The sequence below is a fragment of the Rhea pennata genome, chromosome 9 (genome assembly GCF_028389875.1).
Source record: "Rhea pennata isolate bPtePen1 chromosome 9, bPtePen1.pri, whole genome shotgun sequence".
Lineage (NCBI taxonomy): Eukaryota > Metazoa > Chordata > Aves > Rheiformes > Rheidae > Rhea > Rhea pennata.
Genome location: NC_084671.1, coordinates 3,918,045 through 3,935,038, shown reverse-complemented (window position 1 = coordinate 3,935,038; position 16,994 = coordinate 3,918,045).

Genomic DNA, 16,994 nt, shown 5'->3' with positions numbered 1-16,994 from the left:
GGAGTTTCCTGGCTTTTCTTTAGGTTTTTGAGTTGCTGAGATAAATCAGTGTATCTATCTTACCTGGATTTGTCTTTCTTAAAAATTAATCATGGTTATCCAGTAGAACTCAGGGCAGCTAACAGGAGATAGCAACTTTCTTGGATTTAAGATTGCTTTAAATAGCTTTAGCCACTTCCTGAAGTGCACTGCCTATATTCTTGATCTACATTGCAGGAACCTTTTCCTCTAGCCTGTTTAGCCTTAATGATCTTAATTATAATTTAATTAGTTATCTTATAGTTAAGTTACAGAGATAACTTTCAGATTTATCACTGTAATCACAACTTTCTGTGCAAAAGTTTAAGCTGTGGTTTTAGCACTCTGCAAAGTTGCCGGTTCCTCCCAGCCATCCAGGCAGTTCAACAGGTTGCTCGTTATATTCAGTCTTTTCTCTTGTGACCCTATTTCCAGTTCTCATGCTCGTCTCCCAAATTCCAGCAGTTTGGCCAAAGCAAGAGCATGCATTGTGTCTAGCCTTTGAAGAGTTCAGACCTGTTATACTGTCCACCTTTCAGGAGCTCTGACCAGGAGCTACTGCCATCAGGATTCTCAGCAGGTATTTTCCGACTCCGGAGAGCCCGTGGGATAACGCAGGTCTGTGTTGTAATATAGTAATCAGCCTGGTAACTAAAACAGTGTTCATACAGGTTAGTCATTAATACTGACGGTATCACGGTGCGTTGCTCAGTGTGCCTCTCGCCAGGCCTAAAGGAAGTGCTTTTCAAAGCTGAGAAATGTCAGGTAGGACCTCAAAATTTCACGGGGTGATGGGCATTCTTTATTAGCATGTATTGAAGAGAGGTGATTTAGGAACTTGCTTTTAAATGCTTGTGGTCTGTTGCTGAAAGTCCTGCTCTATGATATTTTGATGTTACAATATCTGCTTACAATTAAGTCTCCTTCTATTAAGGATGGGGTATAAGGTGTGGAGACTTTCATGTCCCTTTTTGCTGATGCTGGTATTACTCTGTATTGGTGATAAGAATATCTTACAACAACTGGGTGTAGGATCCTTCCTCCAGAAGGCTGCGCAAAGGGTAATTATATACACTAAGGAAGGAAGGCAATTACACATAGCAATGCGAAGAAATCAGGGGAAATATATTTTTTCCTAATAGCTTGGATACTTGAGACAGTATTCACACTATTAACTATATATACACTTGGGACAACCGGGACCAAAATCCTCATTCCTCTGCTCTGAAAATCAGCCCATGAGTTACAGGTTTCTCTCAAGGCTCTTTGCTGCAAAAACCTTACCTTGCCTGAGAACCAACTGAGAGAAGGAAACATCACGTATGTACATATCACAAACACAGCTACTCCAGTATAGTACCCGAGAGAGCTGAATTATTTCCAGTTCTAGTAACTTCATTAATGATATGGGAAAAGGAATAGCAAATGTCACATAGATGAAATTAAGAGATCAGAAATACAGCAAGGAGCAAACCAGAGACATTAGAAACGCAAATGAGATTGAACTTCAAACGTTGCAAAGTAACATATCTTTGGAAAAATTAATTCAAAAAATACTAATGGGAAGGAAGAAAATGTAAATGTAGATGTGCTGTACTGATAGACAAATGGCTGATAGAATATTACTTAGGTATGATAGCAAACCTATAACTTTACAGAACATTATGGCAGCAGAAGGGGTCAATACTCAGCTAAGACAACAAAAGGCTGAAATGCTGAGCCATGGAAATACAGCTTTCACATCTACAAAAATCTATGTTATCATCTGCCCTGTTCCACATGCATAATTTATGACTGTTAGATATCTGTAAAAACTCAAGATAAACATAATTTTACTTTAAAACATTTACAGCAACTCTAAGCAGTTGAAGATTTCTTTTTATAAATGCATGGAGTATTCAAATATGGAATCCAATGTACTTTCGTATACAGCAATTTTTTTTTTTGAGATAAGCACTACCTATAGTGCAAAATACTCCTTGAATACTCATAAAATCAGATGGCCACAGTGCCTCTGGTGACTCAGACATGTTTCTCCAGGATGCAGTAAGGAATAAGTACAGAAAATGTTATTTTTTTGTGACCATCCATGGTTAGTCAGTCCCTGAATCATCTGGCCACACCATTTATTAATGTTTTAGGCCAAAACGAGAACGGCAGGGGCATCAGGCATGTCAGCATTGCTTCCTTTAAGTTAACCTGCAAAAAGCTGAACTGCTATATCTAAGGTGCTTCAAGCACCTGCAGTAGTTTATTTGAAGTGCAGTGGCCAAGGGCAGACCTCAGCCCGCCTGGCTGCTGCTCCGCAGCTCCTGCCGGGGGCTGCCGGGTTCGCCGGTGGGATGCCAGGATCCAAGATCACCCCCAGCTCACCTGGTCGCAGCAGCTGGCATACACAGAGAGGATCCAGGGGCCACACGTGGATTTTAGTTTACACTGTCTCTGTCTAGCAGAGGAATCTAAAGATGAAGCGATATTATGAAAGGTACCATGAGATGTAGTTGAGGATTTTAAGAGCAGGATGTATCCAGCCACGTCCTCCTTCAGTCCTCTTTGAATAACCTCAGCCACAGTATTTCTCTTTCACACATTTTGAAGGTTCTGCAAATAACTAGGCTTTTTATTTTATCTGAGGGGTTTGCTGGGGCTGACATAAATTGGTGTTCTGCTAATATTTGATTTAAGGAATGGGAAGTATTTCAAAAGACGCATAAGGCAACTTGCTGGTGGAAATTCAACAAATTCTGGTTTTGAAGCACTGCTAATTTGTTTTATTTGGAGGGACATCATTTTGATTCTTCTCCAAAGTTGACAACAGTGATTAACCAGTGTAACTATGAACGTGTATATTTATTGACACAGAACTTAATATATTGATTAGAACAATAATCCAGCAAAAAGAATATTTTTTTCAGTTTGAAGGCTAAGGATTGAAAAATACTGATTAAAAACAAAGGGAGTGTCATATTCGTTGCTTCAGTAGTGGTGTAATCAGGATTTGGGTAAAGTGCTAAAGAAATACAAAAGAATTTGACAACTTTGAATTGGAAGTCAAAGATAAATCTCATGGAGAAGAAGAATGATATACCAGGCTTGACAGAAGGACCATGTAATTGCAAAACTGGAAACTGAAAATATGAAATAACATGAAACACTGAAATTTTGACTCAGTTATATTCATATGAGATCATATATTTATTCACTTAAAGGTGTCTTTCTTCTCTTAATGTTTCCCATTATAGCAATCTGACATTTTTTGAGAGAACTTTGAATATACGCTAAATAAATTGTTTCCAATTCCACGGAAAAGTTGACCTAGTTTTTCAAGAAAAAATATATATATTTATATATATATATTTGGTGAGATGAGACCTCAAAGAAAAGGGATATTCCTGGGGGAGGGTGAGTGTGTGTGGACAGTCAGATTTTTCCAATTTTTTTAAAAAATAGTAACATACAGAAAAATCCAAATAGAACATCTATTTCTGACTAATTTAAATCCATTTCTGATTGTACTTGCTCCAAATAAAGTTTTCACGTGTACTTCCATGTCGCAGGGTAATTGTCCAAAAGAATTTTAATTACAATCATTTTGCCACAAACTACCTGAACATTAATGAAGTGTAAAAAACATTGTTTCTGTAAATGACTTGCACCATACAGGTGGCCTAATTGCAACATATTTCCAGGCTGCTGCTTCTACTACTTCAGGGTATTCAAGCTCGGAATAAAAAATTATCTTTGATACTATCAAGGGGCTCCTATCCGCTAGAAAAAATACAACCTAAGGTATGCGCTTGTAATGAACATTAACATTCAGAGCCAAAAAGGTGACTTCAGCGTTGCTAGTCCTACGTGCTGGCACTTCTGCGCAAACATTTCTGCCTTATTGTCAGAAGCTGCTTGTTTTGGTTCCTGCCTTGCTAGTATTTCACTGGGCTGCTTGCAATTACCTATTAGAAGGATTTTATTGCCCATTTGCTTTTATTAAAACGTTTTAGACAGAATTGTGCATCTGTTCAGGTATGCGCGTGGTTTAGGAATAAGCAAAATGAAACACATCCCGATTACGACCGAATCGGTGCAGGAACGTAGGAGCCACTTTCTGGCAGGAAATGAAGAAATAATTGAACCCGCAAATTCCCAGTTTCCTTTCTAAGCCACTTGGGCTGCCGCCGAACGGAGCCGCGCGTGCTGTCCGCTTGCAGGAGGTGCTGCGCTGAAGCGTGCCCGCCGAGCTCCCCTCCGCGGGGAGGAGCGGCGCCGACTGGGGGCACAGATTCGGTAAGCGTGCGGGAACGGTCTTTGTGGAAGCGTCTGCGTGAGCTGTGCAGAAATTACGCGACGCCGTTTACCCTGCTCGTTACAATATTGAGCTGCGGACAGGCTGGGTGCCGGAGCTTCCTTGCAGAGACACTCTTTGGGCTAAAAAGACAAGGAGAAAAGCCTGAGGTCTGTCAATAGAAGGGGTCTTCAGTATTTTCATTTTAAAAATAACCATTAATGGCCTGAACATATTCTCTAAATAATGTTTTAATCCTATTGGAGGTTAGTTTGTTTTTAACCGTATGAAACAGCTTTAGCTTCCAAGCTTGGTCCTTGCTGGACGGATACGGTGTGATCGTTGAGACAGGACATTTGGGACCTCCATCAGTATCCTGATTAGTTACGACCCACTTTAGCATCTAGTTTCTTTCTTTCCCCATGCTGTTCAGCACTTATTTTATTACTTGGAATATGGAATACACGTGCTTCACAGAAAAGAATAAAAAAACTAAATAGTCAGCTCATAACTGATTTTTACCGCTAAAATGTTTTACTGGCTCAAGCTAATGCATGCTACTAATTTAACTTCAAAGAAAAACACAAAGCTTGGTTTCAGTATGCATTAGTCAAATAATCAGGCCCAGATTGTCCTGCAAGAAACATTAATAAGTGAATCATACAAGGCACAGTAAGAATTAATCATTTTTACTTCCATCAGAATACTAAATGATATGTGATGGATACCTCCCCACGGCATATGGCTAAGGATGACATTATTTAATGACCTTTGCATCTGCACGGTTAAGACCATGCTGGGTGATCTGAATTTATAATACATTACTGCTCCTTTCGTTGTTTTAAAGTTATAAAAATTGATCTGCTGAGGGAAAAGCAGCTCGTTCCTGCTACTGCGCTTGCCGAGGGAGCGAGCGTGCCTCCCCGACAGCCCCGCCGCGGAGCCGGGGCCAGCTGCGTTGCCACGCGCAGCTCTGCAGCACAGCTTGGTAAATAAATTTGTATTTAATGTGTTACTGGACACGATAGATTGTCTTCCAATTGCGGCCTGATGGGATTTTTTTGATACTGCTTTGAATATACCCTAAATAAATTGTTTTCGATTCCACGTTATTTACTCTAATCCTGCTCGTTGCCTTCTGCCACGCGTGCCTGCGCTGTGTCCCCGCCGCGGCGGGAGCGGGCCGCGCTTCTGCGGAGGAGACCGGCGGCGGCTCCTCTCCGCGCCGCGACCGCGGCGCCTCCTCCCCTCGGCTGCCAGCGGCCCGTGACTTTGGAAGCCTCCGCTAGCGCCCGGACGTTAGCTAATTCCCCCGCTAGTCGCATGCAGAGAAGCGACAGAGTTGGAATAAAGAAAAACCAGGTAAGATTCTCTTGGAGATATTTACCGAAAACGTATATACAGAAATAATATAAAAACACAAAAAAGGTTGGGCCGGCTCAAACTGCGCATGTGTCGAGCGTCCTCCGCCGTTGCCCATGGCCGGTATTTAGAGAAGAGCACAAGAAAAGGGCCAGAGCAGAGCGGTGGTTCCTAGCATACCTTCCCAGCCTGCAGCCGTCTGTTGTTCCAGAATTTCCTGAAGCTGGGATGAGATCTTCCCGTGTGACACTGATCTTCCCTTTCAGAGATTTTCTTCAGTGCATTTTTTCCTCACATCGTTTTGAGCCTGTTCAGATTTTTAACATATCCTACATCCTGCCAAACAGAGACAATGATGTCATGTATTAATAAAACAGTAAATACATATAATGCCATTAAAATTAGAATTTGTAACTTAGGTTCCTCGGGTTTATAGAATCAATAAAAATAACTATTTTATTTATAGATTTTAATATAGCAATGTATAGATTTCTGTACACCATCCCCTACACTGAACCCTTTAGCTTCTTAGAATATTCTTTGCTTTGCAAAGGACTCCCTCCACAGCTAGCCCTCGCGACTCCCCTGGAGCTTATCGACGTGGTTTTCAAGGCACATCAGGGATTTAGGATAACGCTGTCACAGCTGTGTGTGTAAACAGCTCAGGAGACAAGAATATCAATAACCAAAAATTACTTCTATGTGATTTGAAATCTGGAAAGTTTGAAAGACCACTCAGTAAGTCACCATTATTCAGAGTTAATTATCTTAAAATGAAAATTCAGGAGAAATTTAGAGAGCTGCTTGACAAATATACACTCTATTATAAGAACGTTTCAATATTCATAGCACAGCAAACCTCTGTATCTTGCATATCTCATTAATAGTCCAAAAAATATTTTAGCTAGGATAAGCTATTTATTTCAAGTGCTTCTCCTTATGCTTCTTAACTGTTTAGACTATAAAATGTTTTACAAAGTACCTGTGGGCAAAAAAGCAAGAAATAGGTTGGTTTCTGCATGAGCACAGCATTGGAGGGGTTCCTCATCACACAGCTACATTGCAAACCTGGGAACAGTTGCCATAAAAACAGGTTATTTTCAACATACATGGGAGAGTTATATATATTTCAGTGATGATCTTCATTCAGACAAGAGCGAACTATTACTCCTAATATAATTGGCGCACAGATAACAACAGGGCCAGTGTTAGTGCTGTTGTGGATAGTTAAATTAGAGCTTGCAGTATATGCTTATAGGGAATTTCAGCTTGTTTTCTTCTACTAGAGCGATTTGGTGAAGTTTGAGATACGACGATTTTTGAAAAAAGACTTACTGCATTCCTGAATGCTAAATGTGAATTAATTATTCAGGAAGATAGCTGAAGCACGTAAAGCTAAAATACTGTTTAATCTTACCCCGATAAAATTCTCCTGCAAAACCCAGCGTGTTATGTGCAACACCATAGATTTCTATTTTACATAGTTACGCTGAGCTTATGGAGAACTGAGACAACATGTTCCCCTCTCCTGGCACGCCCCCACTGTAACCTGTTATGACAAATTCAAATGAATTTTATACAAAAATCTAGCCCCCCCCCCCCCCCCAACACAGAACAAGAGCACCAGCTCTGGCATAGCCGTGGGAGCTGAGGCATCAGATACGGTGAACAGAAGCATTATGCAAAGGTTGGAGAGCTGCAGAATCTGGCGATTACTGGGTAGCACCAGAAGGTTAAAGTGCTGCTGCAGACGACTGCAGGTGGGAGCAACTCCTGCTGAAACTGCGTGGATTCTGGTGAAGTGCTGGGACAGGAGCGGTGCCAGGATAATGATTTTCAGATGACTGTTGCTCTCTGAATATTTTTATGCATTTCAGCATCCTCCATAGCAGATCCACCCGCCAGAGCGGTGCTGGCGGGCAGGTATAGCCTCTTTCCACTCAGCTACTGCCACTTCCCTCCTCAGTTTTCGTAAACTTATTAATAAGCCTACTAGTTACAGACTTGTTACTACTTATTACACTACATTCAGGATGGAGGGTGCAAAACTTGTCTATAAAATAGCGCAGCAATGATTCTTATTAAGGTCAGGTATTAAGGAAGTTATGCAGTTAAAATACTCCCGTCAGCAGGTAATTTTCCTGTGTTTTAGATCTTTTATATGTGTATGTCTTTGATATGATGTTAATCTATTAAAAAACAAATATGTGTATCTTCAAACCTGGATTATATGGAAGTGAAGGAACAGTCACCTGTTCTTCATGAGCTCAGTAGTAACTCTACTGAAACAAGCGGTCCCATTTAAATATTTTTTTAATATTTGTTTGGTCAGTTGAAACAATATATAAAAATTGAAAGATTCTGCTTCAATAAATTTACTGAGTGCATTGACCTGAACTCTGACAGACCTGGGTAGAAGCCTGGCAAATGGAGACCAAGTATCTAAAACCAGAAAAGTCTGGGAGTGAAAAGGAAAAGAAAAAAAAGGTGACAGCAAACACAGTCATAAAAGGGCATAGAAAAAGGATAGGGGAAAAGAGCATCTTCAAAGAGTTTTTTAAAGGCAAATACAGACTGGCCAATCAACATTAATGATCAAGGAATAAAGAAAGTGGGAAAAGTTATGTCCAGAGCCCAGAAGACTAAAACTTACATCTTTAAAACCAGTTGATTCGATGTCCTTATCAAAATAATTAAAATGAATTCATTAAAAATTGACAGTCGTAACCTTTTTAATATATTGCTGTAAGGATTTAACCATTAATTTCAGAGTATTTCCAATTAGAAGTTGGATTAATTTTTAATCATAGTTTAATGCAATCTCATATTAAAAAAGCAGTTCTTTTTGGTCTGAGCAGTTTCATGGTGAAATGTGTGTAAACCAAAGATGCGGTGTGGTTGTTTTTCTCCCTATTATTGGTAATGGGAACATTTATTCAGTATTTTCAATATCACTTAATGAATGAAGCAGCTTATGTGGCCTTCATGGAGTGAAGGATGGCTAATTGGTTATTAGTGATCCCACGTAAATGGTCTTGAGTAGGCAATAATTGCACTGAATATGCATTAGGTTTCAAGAAAACCCTGAAAATTGACTAGAGAAATAATAGATTAGATAGCAAATATTTCATCTGAAAACTTCCTCCGAGTTCCTACATGCATTAGTCATTGCTCTAATCACGGCGCGTTGGCGTGGTGAGCCATTGACACTGTCCCTAGCCAAACACCATCTTTGTTTAACAAAACGTTCCTTGATGTCTTGGCACTTTTTTCCTTAGTCCATCACAAATACCAAAGACACTTTTTTCCTTATTGAAGTTCTTTTTTTTTTTGTTTGTTTGTTTGTTTTTCCAAATCTTGAAATGGTCTCATTTATCTGGACAGAAATATTTATACTTCAATCTTTATTTTCTTCTGAAAACAAAACAAAATCTAGACTAAGCTTTTAGCAAATAAGCAAGCCGTACAGTTAGATTGTGCTCCCGGTTAACAGGAGGATTCAAGGGAAAAGGGAGGATCCAGGATTCCCCCTAATCTTCCACTTCTAATGTTTGGTCAGCTCAGCCCCAGCCCGGCAGGCAGGAGGAAGGGCAGAGGGGACAGAGGGGACCTGGTCCCGTCGCCTCGCTATGGCTTTATTATCAGCTGTGAGCTGTCCCTAACGTAAGTAAAAAGAAGTTACATACATTAAACATTAATCCATCTACCTGATCTATGTATAAACAGCAATTTAGATATCAGGGCTTGGGCCTGCTTCCCCAAACATTGTCTAACTTGGGGTTTCTCAGCCTTCTGGTGCCCCACTCCCCAGTCTAGTACTGCAAACTCCAAACCAGGGTTCACGCGAGCATCAAATTCAACTTCTTGTGATTTTCAAACCTCATAAATTCTGGTCGCTTCTGACTAACACCTCCTATATTCCTGTAAGCTGGAAAGCAAAACCCCACGGTGCTCCCTGACCTGTCCCCAGCATCTTTTGCAGCTGGGCTGAGGCACGTCTGCCTTTGAGCCGAAGTGGCTGGATAGCTCTTGTGAAACTTGTTAAAAGAAACACATCTTCGTAAAAATTGGAACCAGGCTATAATCAAAGTGCTGGGGAAGAGGCTATAATCCCCTACTGATAAATATAACTTACCTCTTAATATTATGTGTAGGACATTATATATGCACAGTTTCATAAACATCCCACAGCAATCTGGGCTCAATAGCTAGAATATATATTTAGCTCTTATCTTGTGAAGTGACTTTTAATGACATTTAGAAGTGCTAAGGTATTGTCAGGATTAGGCTTGTTATTAGTCCCAGTGTTTCCCTATAAATGGTATTTCAGATATTAAACGTTCCCTCTGTCAGGGTAAATAAAACAAATGATAGCTCTGAAAGCACAACATGATCCGCTCAACCCTGCACACAGCTTGACCTGGAAAAGCAAAGCGAGAGATACCAGAGCCCGATAAGCTCTTTCCTATTGCCAGTTTGATTTTAGTGATGAACAGCAATAAAAAGCCTTTAAACAGACAGATAGCAGCAATGCTGAGCTCTAGTACTAGCAGATGGAGAAGGAAGAAGAAATGTAAGTGTATGTCACGCAAGCTGGGTACACACAGCCTCCGGAGTCAGACATCACTTAACCTAGGACTAACCGTAAGCCCAGTATCGAAAAGGAGCCCATTTGGTACAAGGCAAGCGCGTAGCACGGTTTTGTTTCACTGAGTTCATCCTTGTCACCTTTCTATCTTTATACTAACCTTTTTAATGCAGTAACTATTTAGTTCTTCTTCTATTTAATAAGTGTTGAGTCTCGAGAGACCTCCTCAAATATAGTCCTTCCCCCCCGAGGCAAAGCTCTCCTTGGAAGTACACATTCTTTCGATTTTTGTATCAGAAAGAGAACAGGTTAGCAATTAAACTATAAAATTGCCTCCCTCCTTTAGGTTAAAAAAAAAAAAAAAAAAAACAAACAAAAAAAACCCAACAAACTGAAAAACAGCAGATGGATTAGAAGCGTTGTGGGCAATAGCTGCCGTCCTGTCATTGAGGATAATCTACCGCCGTTTTAAGAGAGCTTCTCCTGTAGTAATGTGTCACCTCAGGATAGCAAAGGTGACAGAACATGTCCTTAGGTAAGTGGTACAAGCTACTGTTGAAATGTAGGAAAAAAAATGATTTCACAGAACAGTGATTTGGTGTCCCTATCAGCTTGTGGATGGGTACACACGCGAATGGGCGGATGACAGATAGTCATATTTGCTAATTTTTTTGCCTACCACCAGTACATACAATGAGCTGTTAAAGTAATATATGCTTTGAACTTCTCCAATGAAGCAAAAGATTAAGGAGCTAGATGCTGAAATGCTTCACACCCTCATGTTCAATAAGAGAGAGAACAGGGCTGAGTTACACTGGGGAATTTAATGATTTCCCAGGAAGGACTTCTGTTGTTAAAATAAAATCTTAAATGCCTTCCCAGAGTATTTGCCCTTAGAAAAATTCCCTATCTTTGTTTATCTCACCCCACATCCATCAAAAGAAAACCCAGCCAAAGCAGCCTGTAGGTGCACCCTGCTGACCCTGGGAGGTGTTTGAGCCTCCAGCTCTTAGTGCTGTATTTCTTTACAATGTCACAGCAGCAGTACGGCGGTCACAGACCCGGGACAGGACAATGCTGACATCTCCCCATCATCCTCTTCTCCAAGGAGTGTCACAGATGAGCAAATTCAAGCCCTTTTGGAAGGATGAGGTGTTCAATCTGTGGCAGCGAACACGATTACGCTGCAAGAAATGGATCCACGAAGCAAAGCTTCCTGAGCAGCGGTCCCATCGCTCTCGAGTAGCCCCTCAGGATCTGGTGTCCTCTTCAGAAATGAGCTACTGAAAAAAAGACACTCCTTTGGCACTGGAGACATCACATGACCGTTTTTGCTGCTGTCTGCTTCAGCATCTGATCTTTACAGAGAAAGCTGACTGAGTCCCCAGAATACCAGAGATCCCGCTCATCCCATCCGGCCACACGCTCAGTTTGGTAGTGCTGTGCACAGGGAAGTGCAAGAGTGGTACCAAATAATGAAATTCAAATACTACACCTGTAAATCTATTTTTCTTTTTTTTTCTGTAGGGGGAAGCTGATTGTTTTCTTCTTGTTAGCTGATTTATATTAGAATTCAAACTATAACACAGTAATTCCAGCACTCTTTCTTCCAGAGAAAATACAAGCTGCTTTAGATAAAAAGATAACGCAGAGAGGATTCATTTCCTACAAGCTGTCTTCGTGTTTTTTATGGAGCTAAGTAAATGTGAGGGATGTGTAATGCATAAGCATAAAACATCTTTCTGCGGCAAGAGGAGCTCTTTTCTATGTGATAACTGATAAGAGTTTTTTTGTTCTAGTTTTAAAACACGAACTAGAATAATCACGGATATGGAAAACAGGACAAAAAAACAACTCTGAAGTGTTTCTGCATTCAGTCGTATATAACTTTTCCGATGAATTTTACATAGCAGGCTACAACGGGTGGCATCCAAGAGCTGCTCGTCTCCGCGCCCTGCTCGATTAACACTGCGGCTGAACAGCTAGGAGGAAGTGTCCCTCTGGGAAGAGGGCGAAGTGGGTCCTTCTCCAAGGGCACCTGTGCCGGCTCATCACGGCCAGCGTGGGAGGCAGAGAGGTGGCGGGAGCAGGACACACACAGGTGTCGAGAAATGCTGGGTGGTGGTGGCACACAAGAAGGCTGTCTGGTCTTCGCTGCATCTCGGGGGCCACGGAAAGTCTGAAGAAAAGGATGGGACCTGCAAGGACACGATGACAGGGGAGTGCCCATACCGAGTCCTTTTATCCATTTCTGCCTTTGTTTTCTCTTTTTAAAGGAGAATTAGCCTACTTCTAGGGTTACCAGCTCTTTCAACTTTTATGTCCCCAATTTAAAAAAAAAGGGTGTGAGGTTTTTCCCAGGGCTCTGGCTTCCCGGGAGCCCCATCACCCGAGGCAAGCCGGAGCTCGACAAGTATATCACAGGGGAGGCATTTCGTTACAGGACATTGGTATGTCTTCGTTTGGATACGCTTGCAAAGTCACACCTGATATTCACACTTAACTGTTAGTTATGCAAGCCAGTCTTTCCCTCTCCCAGGAGGGAAAGACCTCATTTAAAGTTTTATGCAATAAGATGAACTGCACTTTTAAAAATATTAAAGTCCCTGCTGTAACTGTACTGTGTCCTCAGTCCATCCTAAAACGCTCTCTGCCTGGTTGCCACTCTCGGTCTCTAGGTTCAGACCTTTAATTCTCAACCAATTTACCCGTACTGAAAGCAAACAATTCCATCCAGATGATGCTAGTTGCCTTTTCTTGACAACTTAAAGGTAATAAAGAAGCCTGCCCTTCATATTTCAAGGTGGGGGCAATAAATCAGCAACCCTTGCTCTAATGAGCAGCGCTTCCACGGCTTCACAAAGTGCCAGTGGCACCTTAAGCAGTCCATGGTTGCTAAGAGGAGAAAAGCTGTTTTAACAAACACGCACGATGTAGCGCAAGGCTGTAGAAGCACTCGAGTTGTAGCAGCTTGTTTTTCTAAACCGAAGAGTAAATTCACAGCTGCTTGGATTTATAATTGAAGAGTCTCTTGGACGACCCGAGCCGAGATGGGCGCCAACACGAGGGTCCCTTTTCCCCAGAGAGGGCAGGCAGAGGTTTATTGGAAATTCGTGCATAATGGTGATGCCTGCATAGCAATTAAGGTTTGTCCTGCAGCTCTCCCGTTAGTCACGTGCATATGAGCAAATCCTCTGAAGTTCCTGTTGAAAAATGCTAATTTATACTGGTGCTCCTGGGTGCTGAGGGACCCCTGGCCAGCCAGGCTGGCAAAGCAGGACTTCCCACACTCCCTCCACCTCTTTCTACCCCTCGCACACCAGCTGTGCTGGGCCAGACACACAGGGCAACGATTATGGTTTTCCTGTGTTTTTGAATGCACAGAGGGGCATCCCTAGCTCAGCTCGGAAACAAGGCAGGAATTTTACAGTGTGTTTGTGGAGCAGGGAAAGCAATCAAGGGAGCTGTCACCACCCGTCTCACATTAGGCTTTGATCTGCTCATATGTGAAAAGAATATGCCCCTGTTTTCAGTAGGAGCAACTAGTAATTTGTACTGAAAATAGCTTTCATTGTTTAATAAAACATTTGATTTCCCTTGAAAGAACCTGCTGCCTTGGTTGCATGGAAGTCTCTAATTTAGAAAGGCTCAAAAAACTAATGAACAATTTTCCTCGTTCCTTGTATGGGCCCAGCATTGTGTAAGCCGTGCAAGGGAAGACTTCTATTAAAAAAAATTCCATGTGGAGTCAAACAGTCCAAATATTCATGCAATTCCTAACAAAAAGAAAAAAAAAAACACCCTCAACAATATTGTACAACTGTGCAGTGCTGTAGATCTTCGCAGTCTTTTGTAGGAAAGTAGCAACTATTTGCAGGCTGGCAATTTTACTGCAAACCTGTAATGACTAAATTGTGATTGATAATATCAATTTGTGAGCAGAGCTGCCACTACAGTGTCCCATAGCAACAAGAGGCATTCTGTAAAGGATTTCCCACTTGTGCAGTGATTATAGTAATAATGATGAAATTGTTTTGAAAGGATTTCTAAGAGCCTGGTATTCCAGCTGAGTCTAGAGCCAGAAGGAAATAAAGGCTACTTCCAAACTTCTAATTCTGCACCCAAGTTGGGACGCACTGAAAGATTACCCCAGGTGTTTTAATGCATTTAGGACACACAAAACCTGAACATTGAACTTTCCCCTTTCACGGGTGGCTCGTTAGCACTTCAGCCATTTGGCAGCAAATCGCAGGAGTGCACAGTGTGCTTCAGTGCCCGTCAGATAAAAACGTCCTACTCGGTGGGCAAGGCACTCACAGAAACCGTATCTATCTTTTTAGTCTTGAGCATTATGTGTAGAACTTGTCTAGCCAAAACCATAATTTCACCTGCAGACGTGTCACAGCATTAAGAGATTCTCCCTGCTGTGGACAATAAAAGGTCATTTCTGGTGACAGGGGATAAAATGGGAACAAACTAGGATGTTAAAAGTGAGCCTCATGGTTATACATATCTTTTCCTTATTAGCTTATCAAGGAAACAAGCATACTGCAAAGTTCATACTGAAGGGAAAGGTCGTGCTTTGCCGTACAGAAAAGGCTGCTCTTGTAAGAGAAAACACCAAGGAAAAATTAAAAGAGAAGATGCGGCTGAAAATGGGGGTGGGCAGCTACTTTGTAATAACCTAAAAAAGAAAAAAGAAAAAAAAAAAGAAAGAAAAAGAAAGAAAACTTGCTATATTTCCTAGAAGAGACACTGCAAATACTGCATTACACTGATAATTCTGCATGCTTTTCCTGCTGTCGATAATTATGCAGGCTGTCTGCTACGGACTGGAGCACGGCTTGCCCCGCAGCAGGGTGCTGCAGAGCATGGGAGAGCTCTTTGCTCCTTACTTTCTGCTGCTCTCTCAACTATTTTCTGAAGTTTAACTTCCTTTTAACTATTTACTATTGCTTCCTTCCCCGGGAAGGATTTAGGGGCGTTTCGGGGCGCACGGAAGGGGTGTCGGGCTGTGCAAGGTGCTAGCAGTCTCCCCAAAGGATTTAATTGTGGTGGCGGTTCTGCATGCAGTGGTGCATGTGGTCAGATAACCCGCTCTGCCCGTTTCGTTTAGGCGACGTGCAGGGTAGCCACCTTTACAGAAATACTTTTCCAAATAAATTGAATCACAGAGTGATAAAACTAAAGAGCTTTGAACCATCAATTTACCTGCTCTGGGTCTTCTTATAATCAATTGATAGGTCACAGTAACTAAACTGGACCGCGTGAAATGGCACTGTGGTTCACCACAGCTCTGTCATTGCAGATGCCGTTGCAATATGAATCTGTCTCAGGAAAAAAAAATTAAGCTTAATGTAACACTGAGAATTCAAACTACATCAGCAATTAGAAGAGCAGTGCCACTAATTTCTGCTAATTTCTCAAAGCCTTTCGTAACTGCGCATGACATTCACCAGGTGCTCTAACTAGGTCCGAGTACTCTCGCTGCTGTAACCTTTCTGCTCGACTTTGAGACCACGACACCCCGAATCTGCAATCCCCACTGCTCCGTTTGGCCACTCTTACTGTTAGTTATTATTTGTTGCAGAGGTGGCCATAGCACCATAGGCTCTGCCCCTACAACTTAAATAATCTTTTAGCAGATGCTGACGCTGTGAGGTGTCTTGTCTTCCAGTGCAGTTCCTGATCACCCGCAATAAACACGTATTCGCTAGTGCCCATGCTTTCTCCAAGAAGTTCTTTCCAATACAGAAATCAAATTATGCTATTTCCTTCCAGAGATGATGCCAGATAAGCACCATCGACAAGACAGCTGTGCACCAGCTGCAGTGCTCGCAGCGAGCCTCGTGCCTTCACGCAGTCCCCCTGGCCGGGCAACCCAGCAGACAACCTCACCGTCACATTGAGAATACGATCGTGTTTTTACAGGCATTTTGAGAAGAAAAAAGGCAAAACAATAATTATTAGGGGTATAACAACACTGCCTGAAGTAGAAGTAGCCATGAAAGAAGTAACCATAGAAATTATTACTGTATTTGGTATTTTTAATATCAATAAAGGAGACCATATTTTCATATGCAGATTGAACTACTGAGTCATCTTAAAAGTGAGCAAAACTTGTCACAGCAAAGCAAACACTTCAACATGTTCTTGTGTAAGATCATTTTGTTATTACTCCGCTATCTTTAAGGCGCAAAAGGCAAATTTTATGCATACCGGTTCCTGCAGAAAGTCAGCTGGATTTCAGGAGTCTTCCTGAGCAGGATGCTTTCTGTTTGCTGGAGTTGTTTACCCTATATGCTATGAAGTAGAAGTACGTTTAAGCCGACATCTCTGTTTAGTTTTGCTGTGTTTGCTCACAGGTGTTTAGCGTCAGAGCATTTTCTGAGCAGATGCTGCAGAGCTCGCTCACAGCTGACGATTGTTCCCTCGAAGCAAAAATCAGCAGACACCAGAACTGTCCCCAAACCTCTCGGGGACTTGGGAGCTCTCAGCAGGCACAAGAAGGGCTTCTGAGATTCAGACCCGCGTCACTTCAGTGGCTCCTTCTGGAAAGGCGCTCGGCAAACCGGGTCAGGAGGGGCGGAGGGAAGACCAGAATGGCCGGCGCGGGAACCATGCTGCGGGCAGCCGGCGCTCTCAGCGTCCCCGCGCAAGGCCCGACCCCGGGCAAAGCGCCGCCGTGCCCGCGGCGCTGTAAAGGCTCACGACGCGCTAAGCGCCCGGTCCCCCATCGGCGCT